The sequence below is a fragment of the Lutra lutra genome, chromosome 12, assembly GCF_902655055.1.
Source record: "Lutra lutra chromosome 12, mLutLut1.2, whole genome shotgun sequence".
Lineage (NCBI taxonomy): Eukaryota > Metazoa > Chordata > Mammalia > Carnivora > Mustelidae > Lutra > Lutra lutra.
The window spans coordinates 90,779,905-90,800,812 of record NC_062289.1 but is presented as its reverse complement, the minus strand read 5'-3'; positions in this window follow the sequence as shown (position 1 = coordinate 90,800,812).

Genomic DNA, 20,908 nt, shown 5'->3' with positions numbered 1-20,908 from the left:
CGCCGCGGCCGGAAATCCTCGCCGCCGCCGCACTCAGGTTCCGGGTCGGCGGCCCCGCCCCCGGCGCGCCCCTCGAAAGGTCCCCTCGCGCGGGTGGCTCGAGGCGCCCCAGACCGGGGTCTGTGGCCTCACTCCGCGCCCAGCCCCTCCTCTTTCCCGCCTGCGGCTCTTGTCAAGCGCGGACTTGGCACCAAGCACCGTTTCTTCGGTCAAACCTGCATTGAGCACCTACTGGGAAGCCAGGCGCTGAAGATTCAGCATTTAAATCTGGGCCCCTGTCCCCGCCCCCTCCTAATAGCTCTCCCTTCATGGGGTTTCCATTCAAGGTGGGGGGGCGGGGGAGGAAGACCACGTTCAAAAAACGAATAGGAAGGCTTGAATTAGTGGTAGCTGTTGATAAAACAAAGTAACAAAGTAAGGCACAGGGTGGGGATGGGGACTGACCTTCGGAGGGATGTTCAGGGAAGGCATCTCTGCAACGGCCTCTGAACCAAGAGCTTAATGAGGAGAAAAGCCAGGCGTGGAAAGATCTCAGAAGACACTTCCAAAAGGAACTGCAGTGAGATGGGGAAAGAAGTGGCGGACAATCATATTCCATCTTCCAAATGCTTTGAACCTGCTGTTCCTTCCTCCGGGAATTTTTCAAATCTCCCCCCGCCCCCACTCCCGGTTAACTCCTACACATCTTTCCTAGCTCAACTCACACCTCCCTTAATCTCCCCTCCATCTCTCGTGCCCCACCCCCAAAATAAGGTCACCTGCTTATTCATCCCTACAGCATCTCATACTTCATACCACAAAACACAGTTTGTGATTTTGGATTCATGTAATTGCTTATTAGTAGCTCCCTTTCCTCCTGGACTATCCATTCTTAGCTTGGAGTCTGGAGATTGGTAGGCATTCCATACGTATTTACTAACAACCCCTTCAGATGACAACTATTGTCCCCACTTTACAGATGAAGAAACTGAGCTTTAAAACACACACACACACACACACACACACACACACACACACACAGAAAAACCCACAGCTGGTAATGTGCAGACTCAGGATTCCCCCCCACACCCCACTCCAGACCCGACCTTAACCTAATCATACAGCCTATATGCCTAAGCCAGCTAGGAACGATATGGCTACTTTAGTTACCAGGGTTTTTCAGTGCAGGGATAGTAACAGCATGGTGATCAACAGTCAGAGCCCAGAGCCCCAGAATCAGACAGAAAAACCTAGTTGGAAATCCTGGCACCCTCATTTACTCTCATTGCCTTTCTTCCAGCAATTCTATTTCTAGGAATTTATCCTAAGAGAAGAAACCGGAGGATGAATTCAACGAATACCTTCAAGGATGGCAGCGGAGCATTGTTTTGTAATACTGAACATTGGAAGCGATCTAAATAACTGACAATAGGCCACTGGTTAGATAAATTTTGCCCCCATTAGAATGTAAGAGAGATCCTAACCAGAACATCAGCTCCTTAAGAGCAGAGACCAGATCTGTTTGTCCATCGCTAGGTCTTTAGCACTCAGAACAATGCCTGGGACATAGTAGCTGCTCTATAAATAATGAATTAATGTAATACTGTGTAGCTATTAAATATTACATGGAGAAAATTTAATCACATGAAAATATAACCTAACAAGAGAAAGCCAGGACACAACATACAGTACAATGCCACACTGTTTTTGTTTTTTTTTTTTTAAGTACATATGCAGAAGAGCTCTCTAGAGAGGGCCAAATTATGGGTTAGAATATACAGATTAAAAAAAAAAAGAACACTAAATTTTCGGGGCGCCCGGGTGGCTCAGTCATTAAGCGTCTGTCTTCAGCTCAGGTCAATGAAAAAGTCTGCTTCTTCCTCTCCCATTCCCCCTGCTTGTGTTCCCTCTCTCACTGTATCTGTCAAATAAATAAATAAAATCTTAAAAAAAAAACATGCTAATTTTCTACAAGGAATGTTAGCCTACCCCAGATTCCCCCAGAAAGCAGAGCCTGAGACCTGGGCTTGCAGGTAGCTAATGTACCAGGGATTACAGAGAATAGGAGTGGGATACCAAGGGAGGAGTGAACAGGGTAGGAGGGACAGCTAATCCAAAGGGCATTTTGAGTTCGTCCCGCTGTGGGCAACTTACACTCCAACCCACAGAGACCTTCCAAGCAGCCTTGAAGAAGACACTGCAGGACTGTCCTCCTAGGAGATCAGAAATGGAGGAAAGGAGACTTTATGCACTCACCCATCCTCCATTAGAGAAGGGTTAAGGAAAGAATTTTTCATAATCTCTAACTTCCAAGCTGAGTTTAAGTAAATGAGTTGTTACCTATGTCCCACCCCAGGGAAGCAGAGATGCCCTGGGACAAAAAGCAAGAATTACTCGAGGCAGCTAATGGGAGGGACTGTCCGGTTACCCATGCACAAAGCCAATTACTGCAGCAATGATGAAGTAAAAGGGAAGTTGAGAGGATATGACGTGGGGCATAGGAAGAGTCCAGTAAGTATTCCTTTTGTAATAAAAACAATGAGCCGTTCTCCTCAGAACATTTAGCTTACGTTCTGCTTCATACTAGCTATTTTATTAATGGAATTCCAAGGGTCAAATTTGTTTTATCTACTTATGAGTCAAAAACGCAAATATGGCTTTTCTGATAGCTCTGTAGTTTATAGACTATCTAATTTCAGCCAAAACAATTTTTAAAACACCTGATTAAACTAAAAGCAGGGGCGCCTGGGTGGCTCAGTGGGTTAAAGCCTCTACCTTCGGCTCAGGTCATGATCCCAGGGTCCTGGGATTGAGCCCCGCATCGGGCTCTCTGTTCAGCAGGGAGCCTGCTTCCTGCTCTCTCTCTCTCTGCCTGCCTCTCTGCCTACTTGTGATCACTCTCTGTCAAATAAATAAATTAAATATCTTTTTTTTTTTTAAATTTAAAACAAAAAGCACCATTGTTTCCTCTGGTCCTTTTAAAAGGATTTTTACAGGGGCAATGCAGGTAGGCTAATGTGGCCCTTCATCATCCAGAGAAAGTGGAGGGGGAAAAACAAAGAAAAAGAAAATACACCAAGAGGAAGGAAGATACCATTCTCTATTCAGTATTGCCTACCATTCACTGACAATATTGATGTTGATTTTGTCTTTCCAATAGTAAATTTCTGGGCTTCCCATTTCCTCAAATGAAAAATTAGAAAAAGTACCCTCCCCTCAGAGTGACTGTAAGGCTAATAGAGGTTTATAAAACTCCTACCACCTATAAGGGACACAGTAGGCATTCAGTAAATGCTGGTTAGGGTCCGTACTAATAAGTCTTGGCCGGCAGAGATTACATCCAAATTATGCTCTATAAGTCTGGTTTTCCATGCAAGACCTACCTTTTTTCTGTATGTGTTCCTTGCAAATTCAAGCCATTAAAATTCTTTGGTTGCAAGTCTTGCTAGTTTGAGCAAGAAGCAACGGAACTCAGAATGGCTCACAAGGTTAAAATGAAAAATAATGAGGTTCTCAGAATGACCAGAATCAGATCAAATTCAGGGATTTCATGATAGGCAGTCATTAGCCATCAGTTTTGGATGTTACTACCTGTCTTCTATCTTCTAAGACTCAAATTCCCAGAGCAGAACTTCCAGTGAGGTCCCCTGACCAGCATCACCTGGGAACCTGTTACGAATGTGCAAATCCTCAGCCCAGACCATGGAGTCAAACTCTGGGGGTGCAACCCCAACAATGTGTGTTTTAACAATCCCTCTAGGTACTTCTGACCCAAATCCAGTTTGAGAACCAGTACCCCAGAAAATCATCAGAACGGTCTCGTTCCTTGAAGAGTGGGAGCTTGTAATGGGCTCAGTTTCCAGGACTACATGGAATGGGGAGGCAGAGTTGCCCAAAACAGAAAGGTAGGGAGGAATAGTGGGATAAATTAAAACGTCTACAAGGCTATCACAGGAGGGAGAGTCAAGAAATTTGGTCTTCAGGTGTCCCATGCCATCAGAGTTCTCTACTGCCCACTGTGGGACGTGTTGTGTATCTTCCTCAAAGCCCAAGTTCAGGTCAGCAAGAGCCCCAGGATGGCTAGAAAATGGCCACCATCTTTCCCCTAAGTACTTCCTGTCTCATTCACCCTTCTCAGGCTAGTCACCAGACTACCAAGATGCAAGGACTTCCTTACCTTAGGGTCAGGGACGTCTCGGAAAAGTAGAGAGGGCAGGGGACACGAAGCAGAGATTATTAATTTGTTTGTTCTCAGGTACAAGAAGGTGTAGCAAGTTCCTAATACTGCTGGGACAAGTTAAGGGGTTTAAAACAACACATGATTATTCTCTTACAGTTCTAGAGGCCGCTAGTCCAAGAGCAATTTCGCTGTGCTAAAACCAAGGGGTTGGCAAGATAGTGCTTCCCCCTGAAGAGACTCTGCTTCCTGCTTTTTCTAGTTTCTAGAGCTGCGTTCCTGGGCTTGTGGTTCGTGCCTCCATGTTCCAAACCAGCAGTGCAGTATTTAGTTCAGTCACCGCCTACCTTCTGTTCCTGGGTTCAAGTCTTCCTCTGCCTCCCTCTTATAAGGATACCTGTGATTACATAAGACACACCTGGATAACCCAGGATTCTCTCCTCCTCAAGAGCCTTCATTTAGACACATCAGCAAAAGCACGGGGTTTTTTTGTTTTGTTGTTGTTGTTGTTGTTGTTTTGCCATCTAAGGTAATACTCACAGGTTCCAGGAATTAGGACCTGGCTCTCCTTTGGGGGCCACCATTCAGCCGACTGCAGAAAACCTTCCGTGACCACAGACTCAAATGCCTACAGGTGACTCCAGGGAATAAAAAAAATGAGGCAACTAAGCCAGGTGTCTCCAGCCTCTCCTAGGTTGGAGCGTGGATGCCCATGGAGACAAAACTCAGCTGCACCCACCTGCTGGATCTTAATCCAGATCATCTGAAAATAAGTACCTTGTTTTTTAATTATTAGCAACAAATTACACTTTTTTAAAGAACAAAGATTGTGGTTAAAAGCCTAAGTTGCATGCGGTAGCCTTCAAACCCAACAGTAGTTCATTCTTTTTTTTTTTTTAAAGATTCTATTTATTTATTTATTTATTTTTTAAAGATTTTATTTATTTGACAGAGAGAGAGAGATCACAAGTAGGCAGAGAGGCAGGCAGAGAGAGAGAGGGGAGGAAGCAGGCTCCCTGCTGAGCAGAGAGCCCGATGCGGGGCTCGATCCCAGGACCTGGGATCATGACCTGAGCTGAAGGCAGAGGCCTTAACCCACTGAGCCACCCAGGTGCCCCTCTATTTATTTATTTGACAGAGAGAGAGAGAGATCACTAGTAGGAAGAGAGACAGGCAGAGAGTGGGGGGGGGGGGTGGGGAAGCAGGCTCCCCGGCAAGCAGAGAGCCCAACACGGGGCTCGATCCCAGGACCCAGAGACCATGACCTGAGCTGAAGGCAGAGGCTTAACCCACTGAACTACCCAGGCGCCCCAACAGTAGTTCATTCTTTTTTTTTTTTAAGATTTTATTTATTTATTTGACAGATAGAGATCACAAGTAGGCAGAGAGGCAGGCAGAGAGAGAGAGGAGGAAGCAGGCTCCCTGCTGAGCAGAGAGCCTGATGTGGGGCTCGATCCCAGGACCCTGGGACCATGACCTGAGCCGAAGGCAGAGGCCTCAACCCACTGAGCCACCCAGGCACCCCAGTAGTTCATTCTTGAACAATCCATGAGGTGGGACAAAACTTTCTTCAGCTTACACGAAGACACCATATCTTTAGCTCTTGTGAGTGGGATGAGAGAATCATACCTCATTTGGGATCATTAATGTGTGAGGAACAGCAGGAGATTAACATGAGAAGTAATGCAGGGAAGTGATTATGATTTTAAAGTACATTGTTTAGACACATCACCAAAAACATCAGAATGATATGTAACCGTTTTGAATGGAAACATGACCTTAATATATCACTCTGGGTATTACTGCCCTTTAATGTTATTTTATGCCTTCATAATCAACAAAATAAAAAATCCTGTGGAGGGAATATAAAACTTTGGTCTTTAAAAAAAAAAAGCTATCTGTAGCAAGAAACCATTTGCTTGTAGCAAGAAACCATTTGCTTGTAGCAAGAAACAATTTGCTTGTTCTTGAGAATTCCCCCATCAGTAATTCTTTTTTTAAAAAAATGCTGCACACGGGGCACCTCAGTGACTTAGTTAAGCATCTGCCTTCGGCTCAGGACATGATCCCAGGGTCCTAGGATCGAGCCCTGCTCCCTACTGCTCCCACTGCTTGTGTTCTCTCCATCTCTATCAGATGAATGAATAAAATCTTTTTTAAAATTTTTTTAAAATAAAATTTAAAATGCTGCACAGACGGGATTCAGTGTCAGCTGTCAGCTACAGACTTAGTCATTCAAAAGAAAGTTGTCCCATATGGACACGATTCCCCATTTCTCTCTCTCTCTCTCCTCTCAATCTCTTCCTGCTTTTATTCAATCCCCCTCCAATCTGCCCCTTTAATCTCCCCAGACTGGTTCCAAAACCCCTCCTTCTGAAATTTTACCTTCTCTCAGAGAAAAAGCAGGTTCTGCCCTTCGGTCCCTTTTATTTTTCTCGAGAATTCAGCTCCAGCCCAATGGTCCTAAGAGATGCTTTGCTCATCCATCTCTGGCACACAAAGAGGAGATGATGACGTTGGTCCACAGGGTGGGTGTTCTCACTCCAGCTCAGACTCTGAGACTCCAAGAGCTGATGTCCTCTGCTGCCCGTTTAAAAAGCAACACGTAATGACAAGCATGAGTGTTTCCTAGAGCCGCCATTCTCTGGGTGCGCATGAAGATGTTCTTATTATTTTTTTTTAAGATTTTATTTGTAAGGAATCTCTATACCCAACATGGAGCTGGAACCCACATCCCCAAGATCAAGAGTCACATGCTCCACTGACTGAGCCAACCAGCTGACCCTAGATACTCTTGTTCTTAGCTTGACTTTGACTCTGACTTGTCCAAGAAGTTCCCCCACCTTATTATTATTATTTTTTTTTTGAGATTTAATTTAGAGAGAGAGTGTGTGTGTGCAAGGGCGGGGAGGGACAGAGAGAGAGGGAGTAAATCTCTAGCAGACTCAATGCGAGTGCAGAACCCAGCACAGGGCTCAATCCCATGACCTCAAGATCATGACCTAAGGCCAAATCAAGAGTTAGATGCTGAACCGACTAAGCCACCCAGGTGCCCCTATTTTTTTTTAGACTTTATTATTTAAGTAATCTCTACACCCAATAGGGGGCTTGAACTCACAACCTGGAGATCAGGAGTCACATGCTCTTCCGAATGAGCCAGGTAGGCGGCTCACTAACGTTTTTTAAAATTACAAATCTTTTCTCCCAGCTTGTCTCTTTGCAACTCAGACCAAGATTTTCCTACCTCAGCAAACTACACCACTATCTGGATGCTTTAGCGAGGAACCTGGTTCCCACATCCACCAAACCTGAAAAGTCTACCTCCACAATATATCTTCAATCTGTCCCTTTCTCTCCATCTCCTCCACCATCCTAGCCCAAGCAGGGTTGCCAGATAAAATACAGGATACCCAATTAAATGGAAATATCAGATAGACAGTGATATTTTTTTGTCTAAGTATGCCTTGCAAAATTTGAGTTTGAGCTAAGCAAAGAACTTTTTTTTTAAGATTTTATTTATTTGACAGAGAAAGATCACAAGTAGGCAGAGAGACAGGCAGAGAGAGAGGAGGAAGCAGGCTCCCCGCTGAGCAGACAGCCTGATATGGGGCTCAATCCCAGGACCCTGAGATCATGACCCGAGCCGAAGGCAGAGGTTCAACCCAATGAGCCACCCAGGCCCCCCAAGAATAACTTTTTATTATGAATATGTCCTATGCAATATTTCGGGGACATACTTATGCTAAAAATAATTCTTTGCTTATCTGAAATTAGAATTTAACTAGGTGTCCTGTATTTTTCTTCACCAAATCTGGCAGCCCCAAGTGCAAGGCACTGACATTGCTCCTGGCCCACTGCAGTTACTTCTAACTGGTCTTCCCACCTCCATTTTGCTCCTGGCAGTGAATCCCACAGCTGCCAGAGGACTTCGGTAAAAGTGAATCAAATCAGGACACCCCATTGAAAAACACCTGGAGGTACCTCCATGTTCTTGAAATAACAAATAAGATCATTTTTTAAACAGTTTTATTGGGTGCCTGGGTGGCTCAGTGGGTTACGCCTCTGCCTTCGGCTCAGGTCATGATCTCAGGGTCCTGGGATGGAGTCCCCCATCAGGCTCTCTGCTCAGCAGGGGGCTTGCTTCCCTCTCTCTCTGTCTTTCTGCCTGCCTCTCTGCCTACTTGTGATCTTTCTCTGTCAAATAAATAAATAAAATCTTTTAAAAAACCAGCTTTATTGAGATACGATTGACACGCTGTACATTTGACGTGTACAATTCAATGGCTTTCAGAATAGTCACAGGTATGTATAAGCATCACTACGTTTTATTTTTTTAAGATTTTTATTTTTAAGTTATCTCTACACCCCACGTGGGGCTCGAACTCACAACCCAGAGATCAAGAGCCACATGCTCTTCCGACTGAGCCAGCAAGGTGCCCCCATCACTATATTTTATAACATTTTCACCATTCCGGAGAGAAACCCCACTTGCTCTGGCTATCATCCCTAATCCTTTCCTAGACAAGCAGAATTCTATTTTCTGTATAGATTTCTCTATTCTGGACATTTCCTATAAATGGAGTCATATGCTCTGAGGTCCTTTGTGACTGGTTTCTTTCACCCAGCATCATGTTTTGTAAGTTTATCCATGTTGTAGCCTCCATTAGCCCTCTGTTCCTTTTTATGGAGGAATAAGATTTCATGGCATGTATAGACCACAGTTTGTTTATCCATTCATCCATTGATGGACGTTCGAGTTGTTTCCACTCTTTGGAGATTGTGAATATACTGCTATAAATACTCATTACAGGTTTTTATGCAAACACATGTTTTCATTTCTCCGGGTTACACACTTGGATTGTGGGTTATGTCATTTTTTTTTAAAAGATTTTATTTATTTGAGAGAGAGAGAGAGAGAGAGAGAGAGATCACAAGTAGGCAGAGAGGCAGGCAGAGAGAGAGAGGGGAGGAAGCAGGCTCCCTGCGGAGCAGAGAGTCCGACGCAGGGCTCAATCCCAGGACCCTGGGATCATGACCTGAGCTGAAGGCAGAGGCTTTAACCCACTGAGCCACCCAGGCGCCCCATGTCATTTTTTTTTTTTTAAGTTTTAATATATTCATTCATTTTAAGTAATCTCTACACCCAATGTGGGGCTCAAATTCATGATCCCAAGTCAAGAGTCGCACACTCCTGTGACAGAGCCAGCCAGGCACCCTTCCCTTCTCGGGTTAGGTCATTTAAAATAATGTTTAATTATTTGAGAAACCGCGCATACAGGTTTTTCCAAAGTGGCTGTACCACTTTACATCCCAGCCAGCGGTATACGAGTGTTTGCTGTGTATCTTACACCTACCCATTCAAACCTGTCTGCGCTCTGAAGAAGATAAGCCTTTTTCCACCCCAGGGTCTTTGCACATACTTCTGTCTTCCCAAATATTCTTGCTACATCACTCCCCCATGCAGCTGCCCCCCTTCACCCTTCAGCTCTTAGCTTAAGTGGGACCTCCCTAAGTGCCTCATCTAAGTAACATGTCCACACACAATTTTCTCTAGCTCCGAAATGGACCCTTACCTTAATGGGTAAATTGTTTTATTATTTGCTTGTGTGTCTCTCCCATTAGAATGTAGGCTCCCTGGGAGAGGGAACCACATCTATGTTGTTCATCCTCGTGTTCTCAGCCCCTAGCACTAAGCCTGCATCTTATAATGTGCTTGATAATTGGTTCATTGGCTGAATGAATGAACGAATGAATGAATGAATATACAAATGGATCTATGAATGATGGAGCTAAGAGAGGACAGGAGGTGTTGCTGAGGTTTGTGACCACACATAGTAGATGCTCAATAAATATTTGTGTTACTGATGAGGCTATAACTAATAAAGATATGCACAACTACACACACACACACACACACACACACACACACAGAGTAGCACAGAGAAAGATAAATTCACTCCTATAAGAAGGAAGTGAGAGATGTCGTTTTAAGTCTTATAAAGTTCTACCCAAGTGCTCATACAGGAGATAGAAGGAGTTGCCTGGTCTATTCTATTTTCCAATTTGCTAAAGAGTCTCCTCTCCTTTTTGTTTTAATAGAAAAATCACTCTAAGCACGTTGGGACTCTAATTACAGGTGACACACAAATGGAAAGAAAAATAGGAAATCAAACATTTGAGCCAATAAGTTACGATTTATATGAGCACTTAATAGCAAAGTGCCCTAAGCCACTCAGGAGTTCCTCAAAGCACTTTGCAGATGGATATCTCAGAAGCTGTTGTGGGGATGAAGTCAGGAATGTCTGTAATGTGCCTGCGTTCTTTGGAGACATGCCATTGTTGTGAATCTTAACGTCTACCTTCACAAAATTTCTCCAAGGTCAGTGCCATATAAGACCTTCAGATTGCAATCTGGCAGAGCTCACCTCTGCAGTCTGATCCCTGGATACTTTCCCCTTCAATCTCTAAGCTCTAATCATCTCAAACTCTTCCAGCTTTCCCCTCCGTGGTGCTCTCTCTTGCCTGAAATTTTCATCTGGTCTTGCCTACACCTGCCTAACTCCTGCCAGGTTTGTTTGAAAGGACACTTGCTCCAAGAAGCCCTTCTTTCCTTCCTCCTTCTCCAGACCAAGTTAGGTTCTGTATTACTTCTGATTTTTAGGTTGACTTTCCCTTCTGCCTGTAAGGAGCTTGGCAGGCTCCACTCTGTCCTAACAACAAGTCAAAAACGGAACAGAATGAAGAATCATCAACTCTTCTTGAATCTGTAACAGAGGCGAGGACACAGAAAACCACGGTCCCCAAGAGTGAGAACAAGTACATACAGGGAGTCTCAGCTTACCAGAGCAAACACACAAGTGGAAACCAATGCCAGGGTAGGAAATCTTGAACCGTATTTGACAAATTGCTGGAGGTTTGGGGTGGATAAGTCTGAGAGTCAAAAGCTCCAGAGGGACCTACTCACAGAGGGGGCCCACCCTTTTTGGAGTTTTTCCTCCAGGAGTTCTCCCAATAAATATGGTGGCAGGGCCAGGTGGAAGAGGGGGGGGGTCTTCCCTTGTTTTCAGCAGGGAGAGGAGAAAAGAACCATTTTTAAATACACCAGAACACTCTGTTCTTCATAACAAGACCTGCCCTCAGGACAAACTAGTTAACCAGAACCTCGCCTGCTGGAGTATTACCCGAGCCTAACGGATCTGGGGGGAAGGGAAATACTCAAATCCAGTTTGCTCCAGCCTTCCACAGGAGAGAAGGAATTCTAGTCCATCCCAGCCAACCTGCCCCACCTAAGGGGAGAGAAAAAAAAAAAAAACAACGAAAAACTGAGAAACACACGAAATTCATATTAAAGAGATATAGGCTCACTTAGAGACAGACTTAACAGAGGGCTATGGAATGCTTCTGCCTCCTCACACCTCTCACCATATTACTGAAGATCTATTTACAACAGTTCCTTTAACCTGATAGAGTATGTCAAGCCATCAAGAATAAATTGTAAAGGGACACCTGGGTGGCTCAGTGGGTTAAGCCTCTGCCTTTGGCTCAGGTCATGGTCTCAAGGTCCTGAGATGGAGCCCTGCATCAGGCCGTCTGCTCAGCGGGGAGCCTGCTTCCTCCTCTCTCTCTGCCTGCCTCTCTGCCCACTTGTGATCTCTGTCTGTCAAGTAAATAAATAAATAAATCTTTTTTTAAAAAAAGAAGAAATTGTAAAGCATCCTAAATAGGGGACACACACACACACACACACAATTTGAGAGATGGCGCAAGCATCAGAACCAGAAGCAGCAGAGATGTTGGAAACATCTGCCAGGCATTTAAAACAAAAGTGATGAATATGCTAAAAGTTCTCCTGTATAAAGTGGACAGCATGTAAGAACAGATGGGCGATGTAAGCAGAGAGATGGAACTCCTGAGAAAGAACCACAAAGAAATGTTAGAGCTCAAAAACTATAACAGAAGCAAAGGATGTCTTGGATGGGCTTATTAGTAGACTGGGCACAGCTGAGGAAAGAACCTCTGAGATTGGGGATATCTCAATAGAAACCCCCAAAATGGAAAAGGTAAGAAAACAAGGACCAGAAACACACAGAAGAGAATATCCAAAGACTGCAGGAAAACTAAAAAAAGGTGGAACATGCGTATAACGGGAACACCGGGAGGAATCAAAGAGTAAGGGACAGAAGAAATATCTGGAACAATAATCACCGACAATGGTCCCTCAGATTAATGTCAGAGACCAGACCACAGACCCTGGAAGCTCAGAGAACTTGAAGCAGGCAAAAAAATGCCCCCAAATCTATCCCTCAAGTATGACTTTCAAACTACAGAAAAGAAAAAAGAAAAAAAAAATCCTTGGGGCGCCCGGGTGGCCCAGTGGGTTAAAGCCTCTGCCTTCGACTCAGGTCATGATCTCAGGGTCCTGGGATTGAGCCCTGCATCAGGCTCTCTGCTCAGCAGGGAGCCTGCTTCCCCCACTCTCTCTGCCTGCCTCTCTGCCTACTTGTGATCTCTGTCTGTCAAATAAATAAACAAAATCTTAAAAAAAAGAGAGAGGGAGAGAGAGGCACCAGAAGCAGGGAGAGGGAGAAGCAGGCTCTTTACTGAGCAGGGAGCCTGATGTGGGGCTTGATCCCAGAACCCTGGGATCATGACCTGAGCCAAGGCAGATGCTTAACTGACTGAGCCACCCAGGTGCCCAGATCTCATGGACATTTAAAGGAATACTATGAACAACTCTATGCCCACAAATTTGATAATAGATGAGATGGACCAATTCCTTGAAAGGTACCATCTGCCAAAACTCACTCTAGAAGAAACAGATTATCTGAATAGGCCTGTGTCTATTAAAGAAATTGAATAAATAATTAACCTTCCGGAACAGAAAGCACTGGACCCAAATGGGTTCACTAGTGAATTCTACCATAGCGTTGAGGAATAAATTATACCAATTCTCTCCAATCTATTTCAGAGGATATAAGTAGAGGGAATTTTTTTTTTTTTTTACTTTTTCTGTGAGAGCAGAATTACCCTAATACCAAAACCAAAGTCATCACCAGAAAAGAAAACCACAGATTAATGCCTCTCATGTACATAGAGAAAAAAGTCCTCAACAAAATGTTAGCAAATCAAATCCAACAATGTGTAAAAAGAACTATAACACCATGATGTGATGTTGTGATTTATAAGAAAAATATATATTTGATCAAAATATATTTCTAATATATATTTGGTCTTCCTTCACGGTTCCTGGTTCACAGTTCCCCAGCCCTTGGAATTTCCTAAGGGTTGAGAGTGATACTCAATCTTATGTTTTTGAAATACATGTGTATTGAGTATTCCATAGTAAGAATATATCACATTTCATTTACCCACTCTCCTTTTGGGGGATATTTTTGTTGCTTCCAAACTTTGCTTATTTCAAACAATGGGGCAGTGAGCATCTTTAAGCACCACTGGGAGACTTTCTTTAGTGCAGCAGATACTGTCATTTCCTCCTCCTTCCTTGCTAATAAAGTCCTGATTATGCTTGAATATTTTGTGCCCAGCCACAAGGAATCGATCATAATTTGTTGAAGGCAGAGGTTGGCAAAATTTTTCTGTAAAGGCAAAATAATAAATATTCTAAGTTCACAAGTCCTACAGTTTCTGTCACATGGGCTCAATTATGCTGTTAGAATGTAAAACCAGACACAGATGATATATAAATGGATGAGTATTTTCCAATAAAACTTTATTTACAAAAAATGGATTCACCAATGAGGACATACAAATAGCAAAGAAGAATATGTAAAAATGGGCAACATCATATGCCATTAGGCAAAAGCAAATTAAAACCACAGTGAGGTATCACTGCAAACCTATCAGAATGTCTAAAATAAAAAATACTGACAACACCAAATGCTGAAAGGATGCAGAGAAACTGAGATCACTTAACCAGTGCTGGTGGGAATGTAAAATGGTACAGCCACTGTGGAAAGGTTGGTAGTTTCTTAGGAAACTAGACATACATCTATCATATGACCCAATAATAGCATTCCTGGGCATTTATCCCAGAAAAATGAAAACTTAATGTTCACACAAAGACCTGTACATTAATGTTCATAGCAGTTTTACTTCCCCTACCCCAAAGTGGAAACAACCCAGATGTTCCTTGATGACTGATTTAATAAATTATGGTCCAACCATACCAGACAATCAGTATCTTTATAGTGGTGATAGATACATGAACCTACGCAGGTGATTAAATTGTATAGAACTTAACACATGCCCACATGTATAAACATACAAACACAAGTAAAACTGGAAATCTGAAATAAACTTGGTGGATTATATCAATGTCAATATCTTTGCTATGTTATTAAGCTTGAGTTTTGCCATATATTACCATTGGGGGATGCTGGGCAAAGTATGGAAGGGATCTTTCCATATCATTTCTATAACTGTATGTGAATAATTATTATAATTATTCAATACACATTTCATTAAAAAAAAAAAGGTGGGGCATCTGGGTGGCTTACTTGGTTAAGCAACTGACTCTTGAGTTCATGATCTCAGGGTCTTGGGATCGAGCCCCGAGTCTGGCTCCTTGCTTAGCGGGGATTTTGCCTCAGGATTCTCTCTCTCTGTCTACCCCACCCCGCTTGTGTGCACTCTCTCTCTAAAATAAATAAATAAATCTTTTAAAAAAATTACTAAAAAAGGGGCACCTGGGTGGCTCAGTGGGTTAAAGCCTCTGCCTTCAGCTCAGGTCATGATCTCAGGGTCCTGGGATCGAGCTCCACATCAGGCTCTCTGCTCCGTGGGGAGCCTGCTTCCTCCTCTCTCTGTCTCTCTGCCTACTTGTGATCTCTGTCAAATAAATAAATAAAATATTATTTTAAAAAATTACTAAAAAAAAAAAAAAAAAACCAAGAAAGAAAACAGACGGAAAGCTGAATTTGACCTGTAGGCCATAGTTCACCAATTCCCTGGTCCAAGGCAATAGTGATGAGACAGAGACATTCAGCTACCATCTGTTCTTTCCTTTCTTCTTAGTAATAGAACTCTCCTACATATTAGCTAGGTATATTGCTGCCTAACTAAAAGACTACATTTCCCAGCATCCCATGTAGCTAGATGTGGCCATGTGACTAAGTTATTCTGGCCAGCAAAATGTACATGAAGGTGTTAAATGGTAATTCTGGGAATGTAGAAGTGTGGTGGCCATGCTGGATCATGAAACAGTGTGCTATGCCTCCAATGGCTCTAGGGAATCTTTCCTTGCTTCTCTCGTAGCTTTTGGTGGTTTCCAGCATTCCTTGGTGTTCCTTGGTTTGCGCTAGCATAACTCCAGCTTCTGCCTCCATCTTTATGTAGCCATTTTCCCTCCATGTCTGTACAAATTTCCATCTTATAAGGAAAGCAGTCATTGGATTAGGTCCCCCCCCCAACCCCAATTCTGTATGACCTTATCTTAACTTGTTTACGCTTCCAAAGTCCCTATCTTCCATTCAGGTTGAATTCATAGCTTTCAGGTAGAGATGAACTTGTGAGAACTTGTGAAGACACTATTCAGTCCGGTACGCATGTGATATCTGGAGCTGTGGCAGCCATCTTGCTTCCAGGAGACAAATAAGCCCGAGGACTAAAATCAACATACTGAGAACAGAAGAGCAGGAGCATAGGCAGAGCCTGATTCTTAATGAAAATCTGCACTACAAACCCAACCCTGAGCTTGCCTTTCTCTGGATCAGAGGCTGACACACTTTTTTCCACACAGGGCCAGATGGTAATACTTTAGACTTTGCAGGCCATACAATTTCTGTTGCAACTATTTAACTCTGCCGTTGTAGCACAAAAGCAGCCAGAAGTAATGCATAAATGAATGAGCATGACTGTGTTTCAATAATATTATTACAGAAACAGGCAGTGGGCCGACTGTTGCACATACCATAGTTTGCCAAACCCTGTTCTGGACTTGTTGTCAAGCAAATAATACAAATCCTTGTGATTTAAGACTCTACCAGTTGGATTTTCTGTTATTTGTACCAAATGTATACTAACTAATATATCTAGGGCAAGGTTTCTCACACTCGGCACTATTGACTTTTGGGGACAGAAAATTATTTGTGGTCTGAGCATTGTGGGATGGTAAGCAGGATCCCTAGCCTCTACCCATTAGATCATAGCACCCTTCAGTTTTGATCATCAAAAAATGTCTCCAGGCAGTGCCAAATGTCTCCTGGGGAGCAAAATTGTTCCTGGTTGAGAAGCACTCATCTAGAAATAGTTGGAAATGGAATCACCTGGTCACCGGGTGTGTTCATGTTCAGTGTTTCCATGTTTGCCAAATTGTTCTCCAGCATTTACCCTCATTTACCCTCTCAATACTATAATTTCAAGTCTAGCGATTCACTTGTTTAAACTAAGCTCAGTTGCCTTCAATAAAGTGATGATTGCCTGAGCAAAGGACAATATGTCTGAATTTTCACAGCAGGAGAGCGGCTTTAAACAACCCTATCTCTTGTGACTCCAGTAATCAAGGCATTAGGTTTTATTTAAGTGAGGTTTACCCTTTACACTTAAAGTATTGATGAGACTATAATTATGGACTGGTTAATTTTTTTCTCCCCTGCTGTGGACATTCAACTGCTGTTCCCTCTTTACTTACAACAAAAAGATCCATAAGGGAGAGGTATCAAATGAATAATTAGGAGATCCCTGGAGAAGAGGTTATCCCATCTTTTCAGGTATCAGAGGGTGAAAAAAAAGGATAAATGTGAGAGACGAGAGCTGTCCTGCTCTGGGTCTACTGGATGGAGGGAACTTTCCTGGGAATAACTGTGATGTAATTGAATATTGGACTCGACTGAAATCTGAAACTTCTTGTTTTCCCAGTGGGCTTGGGTCAGGGTCCCAGCTCTGTTTCTTAAGTGGATGCTTAATAATCCCGATAGAATAACAAGGACCATAACTAATACTTATTGAGTGCTAAACACTTGATAATTCTCTTTTAATCCTCACAGCAACCCCATGAGGTAGACATCATGATAATTATTCCTATTTTACAGATGGGAAAGTGGAGGCTCAGAGAGCTGAAAAATATGCCTAAAGCACCCAGCTATTGCATGGTAGGGCTAGGGCTCAAACTCCGATCACTCTGGCTCAGAGCGTCAAACCACTCTGCTGTAACTCTGACTTCGATTCAAGAACTCTGTTGTTCACCAAACCGACTCCTGGCATCAAATCCAGCCCTGGCATGAACACATGGCTTCAGGAAACACAGCTGTTTGGAGGAGGCAACAGCTGTTCATTCATTTACCACTTCACCAAGCCACATGAATTAAAACACCATAAGGAAAGGTTCACTCGGTCTCAAATACCAGGATAGGTAATTATTGTTTTAATTAAAGAGAAAAATACCCCCCCACCCCCGCGCTCAAAACACTTGAGTATTGATTTCTGTAGGAGGTAAGGGAATGGTTTGGGGCAGGAAATTTGTGTATATTCTTGATGATAATTCTATATTGTGGAGGTCTGAAAGAGACAAATCAGGATTTATTCATTCACTCATTTTTAAAGTTTCTCTTTCAACGACTATTTGCTGAACGCCTGCTATGTGCTAAGCCCAGTGTTCAGCACTGGGACACCCCCAGGAAAATCTCATGAACGAGAAAAAGCTGTCTTATTTCTTTGTGAGAGAAAAGCTGCAGATCCTTGCATCTGGTAGGGAAAGTTTTAGCTGAATAAAGGTACCAGCTGGATTTCATGAGCTATTTCTCAAATCATCCCCTAAAACCCGTCCTCCCTTAAAGGTTTCCAGCAGCACATGGAAGAGGAAGGAGGGAACAAGTCAACGATCCTAGAACTTAGTCCTTCTCAAGAACCCAGAAAAAGGGGCACCTGGGTGGCTCAGTCACCTTAAGCTTCTACCTCCAGCTCAGGTCATGATCTCAGGGTCCTGGGATCCAGCCTGGGATTCAGGCTCCCTGATCAGTGGGGAACCTGCTTCTCCTTCTCCTCCCTGCTTGTGCTCTGTCTCTCTCTCAAATAAATAAATAAAGTCTTTTAAAAAAAATTTCAGAAAAAGGTACAAAGCATATACCTAGCAGTCAAAGTGGCCAGGTCTGGTAAGTATCTGCCTCTAACTTCCCTTTGGGACATTCTGTCCCCCTCATTGTCTCTGTATTCATTGGCTAGGGCAGCCATAACAGGCCACAACACTGGGTGGGCTTAAATAACAGAAATTTATTTTCTTAGATAATAACAAAACTCTCAAGGAATTGGCAGGGTTGGTTTCTCTTAAAGCGTCTCCTCTTGGATGCAAAAGGCCACCTCCTTGCACCCCTGGTGTCTCTCCCTCTTTTCATAAGGACACCAGTCATATTGGATTACACCCCACCCTTAATTAATTAAGGTAACCTTAATTACCTCTTTAAAAGCCCTGTCTCCTAAAATAGTCATTCCGAGGTCCTGGGGCTTAGGGCTTCCACATAGGAATCATGGGGAGACACAGTTCATCCCGTAATAGCCTCTCTCCCTCTTCCCCAGTGTCCAGTGGTCACATAATGCTAAAGAGAACAAACCATGGGGCCAGACAGCTATGTGACCTTGGAGAAGTTCTTTGAATCTGCCTCCATTTGTTCATCTGTAGTACTGGACTAATAATAGTACCCGTCCTATTATATACGGTTGTTAGGAGGGTTAACTGAGTTAATATCGCCAAGGACTTAGAACAGTGTCTGGTACAAAGTAGACTCAACATAAGTGTTTATTAAGTTGAACATTAAAAGTAAAAACTCATTTTCCTGGAGTGTGAGGAGGCTGTTGTGTTACTCTCCCGAAGAATTCGCTTTTTCTGGACAACACTAATGTCAGTGATGGAACGGCCAATTCGCAATAGGGCAATCATATATTATTGAGGGTGCAGGTCCTCTAACATTCTCCAAAGCAGACTGTTTAGTGACTACATGATCTACTTTAAAGTATTAATAGTAGCCAACATTTATTAAATGCTAACGATGGACCAGACACTGTGCTGAGAGCTTTACCAGTATGATCTCATTTAATTCTCATAAGGTAGGTATATTTTCACTTTACAGATGAGGAAGTGGAGGGTCCAAAAAGTCTCATCTCAAGGCCAAGTTCCCCAGTTACTGAATGGAGGGGAGAGGGCCAAAAACTCCAGTCTGAGCAGATTAAGGACCATCAGAGGCAGAGTATTGGCGGGGGTGGGGGGGAGTGGGGGGGAATGTCTTCTCTTTTCTCCACTTCCCATCACCCATCTCTTTTTCCTCTGCTGAGTGACACATCCCCACATCCAAGGCTGCACTCTTTTTGCTACAGAAAACATCCAAGCGGCTGGGACCCAACCCAGCGCCACCTTGTGAGCCTAGCAATTCGAGGGGCAGGCTTCCAAACAGGGTAATAATCGTCCCATTAAAATTAATGTCCATGAAGTGAGCCATTAAAAGCGTGCAGATTAAAAAGGTGGGGGAGGGAATTGTTCCATTTAAATCCAAAGGGCTTTTCAAATAGACACTGTATCTTCGTTCTTGGATCGCTACACCAGGCAATGGATCAGGTCCCCTCTGCAAAGACTAGGGGGGATTAAGGAGGTGAGTCCCAGGAGAGTGAGGAAGTGGTTCTGGCCAGAAGCAAAGGGAACCAAGGTTTATCCAGGGCCCCCTGCATGCCAGGTGCTTGGCATACATTTCTCTCATTTAATCTCTGCCCCAATCCTGGGAGGGAGGTATTATTATTCCCAGATTACAGGGGGCAGTATAAAACCGTGGTTAAGCGTTCACAGTCTACAGTGTGCTGACCTAGTTTAGATCCAAGTTCCCTCTTCACTAACTCTGTGAACTTGGGCAAGAGGCCTTACCTCCCTGTGTCTCAGTTTCTTCATCTTAAAACAAGATAATAATAGCCTGTGCCCCCAAGTGTTTGGGGATTTCCTTAAGGCAGCCAGGCAGGGACCAGAGCCCAGTAAGGTGCATAGAAGGCAATCAGAAGGTAAGTGATGCCCATTGGGGAGGCTAGGAGGTGAGGGCCCACCACCATCACACTGTGGAGCTGGGGTCAGACACCTGACTGTGGGGGGAAGGCTAAGGGGAAATCTGTCCTCATGACAAATGCAAATCCTAACAATTTTCGACGTTCGTAGTCTTGAGAATATTTTCCAAGAGACCAGAGGATTCAGGCCTTGGCAGCCCCGGGGAAGGGGACAATCAAAGTTTCCACATCAGGTCCCAGACTGGTGGCTTGGAGCCACTTTTGGCTCCTCTAGTTTTCTGAATCCCGAAGTTATCTGAATGCCATTAAATTTAAGATCAGAGAAGGGATCATTATCTCCCCCCAAACCCTGAGTGTCCCTTGCCCATCTGTAGCTTCACTAAGCAGGGACAACTCCAGCCTTTCCAGTCTAAAGTCCCCTGAGCCCCACCTCCTCGTCGGCCCCTCAGGGTCTCCACTGCGCAATAAATCGGGATCGCCGCTAGAAACTGTAACCCGGCAGGAGAACAATATTCACAAGGAAGCAGACAAAAATAAGTTACCTTCCAAAAAGCCCCTTGCGAGAGCCTTTCGGATGCGCGCCTCTGCGGCTAGGGACCGACCCTTTTAACCCCCCGCCCCGCCTCCATCAAGCGTTCTAGAGGCTCTGGGGGTGCGTTAGGGTCTGGCGGGGTAGCCGCGAGCGGGGTGGGGGCGTGTGTCGTTCAAATCCGAAGCCTAGAGGTGCCGAGTCAGACCTGAAAGTGGGCAAGTTGGGTT